This window comes from Sciurus vulgaris (assembly GCF_902686455.1).
Source record: "Sciurus vulgaris genome assembly, chromosome: 11".
Lineage (NCBI taxonomy): Eukaryota > Metazoa > Chordata > Mammalia > Rodentia > Sciuridae > Sciurus > Sciurus vulgaris.
In genome coordinates, this window is record NC_136472.1 from 102,266,823 (window position 1) to 102,276,228 (window position 9,406).

General features: G+C 35.9%; 1 protein-coding gene across 2 annotated transcripts in view; it reads left to right on the top strand.

The window, feature by feature from the left end:
* Window positions 1–7,784, top strand: part of LOC306638355 (uncharacterized protein) — a 196,256-nt gene extending 188,472 nt beyond the window's left edge. Inside the window, exons 3-4 of one of the 2 annotated variants that reach the window (XR_013757475.1) lie at window positions 6,971–7,187; window positions 7,314–7,784. The gene's annotated coding sequence lies outside the window, so the exon portion shown is untranslated. Of the gene's footprint in view, window positions 1–6,970 lie in introns of both variants that reach the window. The other variant, XR_013757474.1, reaches the window with a different exon arrangement.
* Window positions 7,785–9,406: the final 1,622 nt, after the last annotated feature.

The following is a 9,406-nucleotide window of genomic DNA, read 5'->3' on the forward strand; positions in this document are numbered from 1 at the left end:
GTCACACATTGTGCTAGAAATATTTTCCTTTCACTACATTTAGCTTTGAGTTCATTACTTTGTAGAACTTATTTCGTAACTGCCAGAAAAAATGGAGCATTCTAGCTCAACAGTCTTAGGAACCGCTCATTCACTATGATTCATACTACCATCAAGTTCACATTAAATCAAGAGGAGAACTAATCTAAAATTTTCTCCCTCTGCTTTCCTTCTGGAAATGCAGTGCCATGATTGGAATCTGTCAGAGCACAGTCAGCAGAAGAGAAATCAGGAAAAGGATGAAAAGTCAAATTAGGCTCAGCCTTTTTCAGCTTTCTTTGCTCTCAGGTCTGTCTCTACTCACCATGCTGTTGTCACGGGGACCAGGAATTCAGCACAGGACCTCACAAAGCAAGCACTCTACCACTAAGTTACACTCTCAGCCTTTCTAAAAATGTTTTTATTTTGACACAGTCTCATTAAGTTGCCAGGCTGGCCTCAAACTTGGAATCCTCTTACCTCAATCTCCCAAGTACCTGAGATTACGGGCATGCACCACCACGTCCTGCAACAATAATAGAAACGTTTTTAGTATGCTGTGACATGCCTGAAATCAGTTTCATCAGGACTCATTATTGATATGCAATTTATCAGGAGAAGCTTGTAATCAGCCAATGTCTTAATACTTTTCTCTGTATTTAGAACATTTGTATCCTTTATCAATATAAACATCTGAAACCTATGAATTGAAAAAATAAGCAATAGGGAATAGAAGTTGAAGATGATATTTCCATTTGATAGTTAGTTAATAATGTTAGAAGGGACTAAATACACAGGATAAGACTACCTAGAGTTTTTAAATCTCTAAGTGTTTGGTAATGACTCCTATCTAAATGATACTAAGTACCCTATAAGAGGGACTGATAAATCATTTATACTAAGGAGGGAAATTAGAAAATAATCAACTTTAACTTCCTGGAAGACTGAGGATGTATTTTTTTTTCATTGATTAACCTCTAATCAAGATGAAATTGAAAGTTAGACATATAAAACAAAGGAAAAATCAATGAAAAGACACTAAGAACATAAATGTATGGAGTCTAAGCAAACTAAGTGGGAATAAAATAAAATAAAATAAAATAAAATACAAAATTGCAGAAAATTTTCAATTTGCCAGGCACTAGAAATAATTGTTCTGTCACTGTTTTGATTCTAGAGAAGGCAATTAAGGAAAAGTGATAAAGTTTAGAAATAGGAAATTCTGAAGACCTATGCTTTCATGATAAAATTAATAAGTAAAATGAAATAAATCACATCCTGAACTCAAGAATTAAAGGATCTAAATTCTACCTTGTGTTTTCAGCTGAGCTCACTTTCTGCAAACATGAAATGAAAACTGGGGGTAATTATGTCTCTCAACCCCTGATTGCACCAAGGATGAACAAACCAAAATGTAGAAATCCTTTCATGGTCCTCAGGGGATAGGTAATAGAAATTCACCCGATGACTTCAATCACTAAGCAACCACTTGGAAAATGCAATCACACCTTGTTTGATTAACACTTGACTGCAATCCTCTTTGATGCCATTAAAGATGCAGAAAATTCATGAACAATAGGATAAAAAAGCAAAAATATATACCATGAATATGAATCTCTTAGAAAATCTCTTGCAAGGCTTGGGAATTTCTCCAAGTTATACAACTGTTTGGACTAGCTAATCGCAGGGATTGATCTTTGTAACTGCTCCGATCATTTCCTTCTGTTCTCTGGTAGCCATTTTGTACCTGCGGGAATGGGCTCCACGTTGTCTTTCCCTAGTATCTCTTGCAACCTCAAAATTTTTCATTCCCCACTGTGGGGCTTGCCTGAAATCCCAGTGACTTGGGAGGCCTAGGCAGGAGTTCAAAGCCAGCCTCAGCTTAGTGAAGAGCTAAGCAACTTAGTGAGACCCCGTCTCTAAATAAAATACAAAACAGGGATGTGGATGTGCTTTAGTGGTTGAGTGTCTCTCTGGTCACCACGCCCCACCAAAAATATCTTAAATTCAAAATGAAAGTCTGAAGGTAGTTTAAATAAACAAGGTTATTGACTTTCTCAACAACTAGTGAGTCTGTGATGTCACATGACTTGGTGAGAAATAAAGATAGATGTTATTCTGACCTCATTACTGAAGATAGTTGAAAAACATGAACATTAAAGAAAGTAAGCCAAATTATAAATGCCATAGGGAAAAATACTTTGCATCCAATCTTTACTTAGGTAAACTTGTATAGCTCTTTCTGAAAAGAAATGTCTGTTACTAATCAAGGATCATACAAATGTCCAAATCCATTCAGTCATCTCATTCATTCTAAAGAAATAGTTCAAAAATAAATATGTGAAAGATGTCAAAATGTAGGTTTGTTATAAATTTTGGTATAATAAGCAAATTATAAATAAATTTTAGATATCCAGAAACAGAAATACATTTAGGCACTCAGAAGGAATGTTAGGTAGTCATTTAAATTCATTAGTATGAATGTTGTGTGGCTATATAAATAAATATTTTTAATATTTAGTAGAAAAGATGCAAAGATTATCTGTACAGAATAGTTGCAAATATATACATGTACACATGCAGAGAAAATAGAAGGGAAATAATACACATATATAATATCTATTGGATATTGACTTTATTCCAGGCCCTTCTCTAGTATTTGAGAGAAAGCAGTGTAAAAGACAGACAAGGACCTTGTCCATTTGGCATTTATGTTTAGTGAAAGGAAATAACAAACAAGCCCTATCCTTCCACACTGTGTTCCTTGGGACCAATGATCTGCCTGGTAATCCTGTGAGCTCCTGGCCAGAGTGTGAGTTTCTTGAGTTTCTAGTTAGTCCAGTGTCCAGTTCAAATCACTCAACTTCATGCTGACTGTTTTGGAATCAGCCTCTTTTCCTTCTTCTCAGTGTTCTCTCGGAATGCTTCTTTTTCATTTCCCCAGTAGGGAGCTGGGGAATTCAGGGCCAAGGAATCCCTTATGGAGAACCCAGAGGTCAGGGTTAGTTCCAGCTTCCCTGACTTGCAAATTATGCACAGTGCTTGGGGTGGAATGTGGTGCAGCTTGCCCTACTGAGACCCCTAGCAGGAAGAGTAGAAATAAAAGCATTTTAAATTTTTTTTAAAAAAGTTTTCTCATGCTTAAGCCTGGATCCTTCATATTCCCTATACATAGCAAACTCAAGGGCCATGTGGTCACAAAGCCAATTAGCTGCTAAAGTCCATCTGTCAGATGACCTTGAATTTGGTTTCTGTGCTCAGTGTGTATGTGACATGATCTCAAGTTTTATCTTTTGTTAAATTCACAAGTTTTATCTCTGTTTTTATGACTGAAGTAGGGCCTGTAGTTCTACAGAGAGCAAGCTAATGAAGTCTCCACTAGACTGGTGGTTTCCACAGGGCTCTGAGCTGAGGGATAGTGAATTGCTAGCATTGCTGAATGTAGGGTTGATCTCTTGTTTGTCTTGGGTCTCATATTATATTGTAAATTATCTAGATTTTGATACAAACAGATAATATTCCTGGTTAACCCAACGTATTAAAATATGGCTATGCCCTATAATCTTTGCTTTTGACATAGGATCTCTGTAGCTACACCATGTTGTATTTCAGTCACAGGGACAAACTGCTCTCAGATTACACAGCATTTTAGGTGAGGACAGAGAATATGTGGGTAGGGATTATGATGGAGGAAGGGATAATAGGAGCCGTCTGAGTCAGTTTTTCATTGCTTTGACCAAAGTACATGACACAAACAACTTAAAGGGAGAAGAATTCATTTTGGCTCACAGTTTCAGAGATTTTGGTGCATGGTCAGCTGGCTCCATTGCTGGACTGAGGTGAAGCAAAACATCATAGTGGAAGGATGTGGCAGAGAAAAGCTGCTCAACCCACAGTAGCTGGGAAATAGTGAGTGGGAAGGGGCTGGGGACAAGATAAACCCTTACATGACATGCCCCCAGTGACAGACTTCCTCCAAAAATACCCTATTGCCTCCAGTTTCTACAACTTTCTACTAGTCCATTTGGCAATCAATGGATGAATCTACTGATAAAGTCAGAGTCCACATGATCCAATTCCTTCCTGAAAGTCCCACCTCTGATTCTTGCTGCTTTGGGGACCAAGCCTACAACACATGAGATTTGGGGGAAACTTCCAGATCCAAACTATAATAGGGGCATAGTTATCTTAGTGGTCTCAGAGTCTGCAGGAAGCATATGAACCTCCTCAGGGAATATTTTGGGGTCCATTTTGTGTAAGAATTACCTGTGGGTAAATTACTGATCCTTCACCTCTTCTTTCTAGAACATAATATATCAATGAAATTGTAATCAACCACACGCACCAGAAGCCTGAAAATTAGTCAGGTGCTCCTCCTACACAAAACCATTTCTCACTCTCTAATCCCACCTGATCTTTAACATTAATAATTCTAACAATACTCTGTATTTCGTTGTACTTACAGCTATTTTTGTAAAAAAAAAAATAATAATTGTACTATAATTTTTAAAAATTGAATAAACCAACACCCAAAAGCCTGAATAGTAAAAGAAAGAACAAGGGCTGTTTTAGGATGAGAGATTAGGGAATTTGCCTTCCCATCATTCAAATTTTCCTACTATAGAAAAAAATGCTATATTTAAAGAAATAGTTAAGACACTGTATGTTTTAAGGACATTAAGGTAAAAAAAAAACTTCTTTTATTTTTGGTGTGCACAACATTTGGTTCTTAAACCAGATTTGAAACTGAACCCACTTGAGAGTTTCCTCCATGGTTAATTTTATTCATTTCCTTGTTTTTCCCCCTACCCTCTCCTTTGCCCTCATCTCTGTCTGTTTCAGAGGCCATGCTTTCCTTACACCTACTTGGTATTCTAGTCCTGTTCCATCTTATCAGAATGCTAAAGCTGTGCTCACTGCAGCATCGGGTTGTGACTTTTAAATAACCATAGGAAATTTGCTATGAGGATGTATGTTATGTTGCATTATCCAACATTTTCACCATAGAAAATATTCTTTTGGCATCTATAGATATTTCGTACTTTTATTTTACTGTAAATATAATACATTCTATAAATCTATGAGTCATTTTTAATCATTCACAGGCTGTGTATTTTAAAAGTTGTTTGGCAAGGACTCAATGTAATGCATATTTAGTCATCTGGTCTACCATCTGTCACAAATATGTTATTTGGTTACCATTAAAGCTTTGATCCAGACCGATTCGTTGGGTTTTATAAGAATCAATCCTAGAACAGATCCTTAAAATATAGTCTGCCTGGTTTTCTAGTTTATTTTTACAATAAAATTCAGACATACCAATATGCTGCTTTATCTATGCTCCAGTCATCAATTTGGGAAGAGAGCACTATTAAAGACCACAGTCTGGTTTGTTTGTATTATATAAACATTGAGTGTTAGTTCACTGAAGTTATTTGACTTGCATATACCATCTCAATCATATTAGACTCACAACTTTTCATTCCCTAAAAAATCTCCTATATATGTATCTGCTTCCAAAATTTGGGGGCTTATATCCTCTCAAGCATTATGATATTTTCTTGGTATCCTTTAATGAGAAGATTTTAGGGGCTTTCTTAAATGGTTGTTATTGTTTCTCTATTCACCAAAGGTGTGACTTTTTATAGGAGCTGTGTTCTTAAGACGACCTTCAACAACTCCTCCCTGCTCTATATGTTCATGCAATGCTTACATCAAGAGTTGGAGTACACCTTTACTCCATGTACAAACAGAGAAACAACATGTATCCCATTTGTTTACAATAAAAAAAAAAATCATGTGGCATCCCATAAACACATGCAATGTCTATGATTCAATTAAAATGAAAAAAATAAAAATAAAAAGAGTTGGAACTTCTTCTCCCTAAATCTGAACTAGCAAACAGAAAGCAGCAGGATGGTATACTGAATTTCTAAACTGAGACATTAAGAGGTCTGACAGCTTCCTTTTGAAATACTTTCTGTCAGAAAAGTTTCTCTTAGATTACAGCCCCTGTGCTGTGAGAAATCTACCCAGTTGGAAAGGCCATGTTACTCCAGTTTATAGCCCCAGCTGAACTCCCAGAAGGGAGTCAGCATTTACTATCAGCCATGTTAACAAGCTCTCTTGGACATTCCAGCTTAATAAGCCCCCACAAGACCAAGCCTTTCACCAAAATTGCATAGAGCAGAAGAACCATTGAGCTGATTCCTGTCAACCCCTAAGAACCACAAGAGATATTCAATTGTTCTTTTACACCACTAAGCCAAATCCTGCATACCATGATAAATGTAATGCTTTCTATGAATCCTCTGTCTACTAAGAGGCCAGAGTCTCCAGTTGGCAGGTGTCATCTGTAAAGAAATAAATTTTATCAGCCCTGAGAACAAAATTTGCCAGGGGACTTCTGTATGGGCCTGCTTAACAGGGTTTCCCAGAGAACCATGTCTCTGTCAAAGTTCTTCACTCTGAGACAACAGAAAAGTAGGTGGGGAGTCTATGAATATCTGCATTCTTACTCTTACCATTTTAATTTCTATACCTGTTGATACCTTATTCTGATATGTGTTTTGTAACTTCCCTTCATTTTCTTCTACGTTGCATTACATAAGCCATTTGGAATAATGGAAAAAAATACAGGCTTCCCAAAAGTGTAGCTGTGGCATCATACTTGGGTCTCTATTGCCTGTTTTTCTTTCTGTAAGATGGGAGTAATGTCACCCACTTTACAAAATTGTTTTAAGTATTAAGTGAATAGGTTTAACTGCTTTCTCTTCTACAATACCCTGAACACACTTTCAAATTTTGTTGGAAATCCAGGGTTGTGCTGTACTATTTTTCACTTCCTTTCGGCTTTGTCTTGATATTACAGAGACTTGACATGTTTAAATGATGAAAATGTTGATTTAGGTTTAGAAACAAAGTGATATTTATCTCATTTTTTTCCCTGAAGGATTTTCTGACAGTCTATAAATGGATACTTTGCTTCATATGATAAATTATGGCACCACAACAAACTCAACACTCCCAGGGCAAATAGCTTCCTGAAGTGAATATGATTAAACTCAGTAGGAGGTTGACGGATCACTAGCTCTCCTGGAAGTTTGGATACAGAACCATGAGAATGGCCTTCCTGGCCAACCAAGGCTAAAGTGTTACAAATAACTCAGGTAGGTTAAGTAATGAAAGTAATCAGAAATCTCTTCAGGAAGCAGAAGTTTGAAATGAATCCATTTTACAATCAAGTACAACACTGAGATTGGAGTTTTTAGTATTCTCCTATTTTCTCATTTCAGAAATGAAATCCACTTGAGTAAATGATTCACATAATGGTGTCTTGTCAGGCACATGCAACTGATACCTTTAAAAATGAACTTTATGATGTTCGTATGCTTCTCTTGACTTAACATAAGACGAAGGAAATATGAGCGATTTTGGTCCAGATTTACCTGTGAGAAGATTATATTTGTGACCTTCTCAGTTGTTAATTCTTCATGTCCCAGAAAACTGATTCTTCTATAAGGACAATGGTCCTCTGGGGTTTCCTATCTTCAATATCATTAAAGATAAAGGAACAATCCTAATATATGAATACTAAACACATATGGTATGGAGTTGTTTTGTGTGTTTCTGAATGTAATATAATTTTAACAGCTGTTTTGAGATGTAATTGTCATACAAAAAACAGCATGTATTTAATGTATATAATTTGATGAGTTTGAACATATGAATACACCAATAAAATTATCATTATAATCAAAATAATAAACATATTATCACCTCCAAAAGTTACCTCCTGCCTCCCCATTCACTGTGTGTATGTGTGTGTGTGTGTGTGTGTGTGTGTGTGTGACAAGAACAATTAATTAAAGACCTATTCTCTGAGTTTTCTGTAGTACACAATGCAGTATTAATTATAGGCACTATGCTGTACAAAGCATGTCTAGAATTTATTCCTCTTCATAACTGAAACATTGCATCTGTTGACCAACATCTCCTCCCACTTCCTCTACTTTCAGCCCCTGGTAACTGCCATTTATCTTCAGCTTCTGCTTCTGAGTTTAACTCTTTTAGGTATGTCACATGTGGGGAATCATGCCATTTTTGCCCTTCTGTCTTTATTTGCTTATTTGTCCTTATTTTACTTGGCACACTGTCTTCCAGTTTCACCCATGTTGTTGTATATAGCTGGATTTTCTTCATTTTTAAGGCCGCATGTTATTCCGTTGTGTGTGTGTGTCTCTGTGTGTGTTTGTGTCACATTTTCTTTGCCCATTCATCTGTCAATGACATTGAGGTTATTTTCATGTCTTGGCTATTGAGAGTAGGCTGCAATAATCATAGGAGTGCATAGCTCTTTGAGATCCTGACTTAAATTCTTTTGGACACATACTTAGAAGTGAGATTATTGGGTCATATGGTGTTCCTGTTTTTATTTAATTTTGTGAGGAACCTCCTTACTGTTTCCCATGGATGCTGCATGATTTTTACATTCCCACCAACAGTGTACAAAGGTTCGTTTCCCACATCTTGTCGTTTTGATAATAACCATCCTAACAAGTGTGAAGTGATCTCTCACTGAGGATTTTGATTTGCATTTCTCTGATGATTTGTGATGCTGAATATCTTATAATATACTGTTGGCTATTTGTATGTCTTCTTTAGAAAAATGTCTATTTATGTCCTTTACTGATTTTTTAATAGTTTATCTTATCTTTTTGCTATTGAGTTATAGGAATTTGTATATTTTCCATACAAATCTCTTATCAGACTATAGATTGTAAATGTTTTCGTGTATTCCATAGGTTGCTTTTGGTAGCATGAACAATTTAATAACATTAAGTCTTTCAATTCATGGACATGGGGTCTCTTCATTGAGTTTGTATTTGATTTCCTTCATCTACATTCTAGAGTTCATTGAGAGTTTTTATCATTAAGGAATGTTGAATTTTTTCAGATGCATTTTCTGTATTTATTGAGATGGAATTTTTACCCTTCAATCTGTTAATGTTCTGTATCAAATTAATTGATTTGCATATGTTAAGTTGCTCTTGTCTCCCAGGGTGAGCTTTCGTTTGATCATAGTGTTGATTCCATTAATGGATTTTTTTTAATTAAAAAAATAATTATTTTCTTTTTCATTTATTCCTTTAAATGAAAATGTCCCTGAAGATTATTGAAATTAAATTCAAATTATGAAACATGCAGGAGTACCGTTTTCTCAGACATACTTGTATATCCTATAGATCAGAGGAATGTAGCTATGAATAACTGTGTACTATATTGGTATATGGAGGAGTGACGGAGGATTGAGTAACTTATCAAGGAACATACTCTAAAGGCACACAGGAGAATAAAAGAGGAAGTAAATCAGAGGAAGTAATCACCA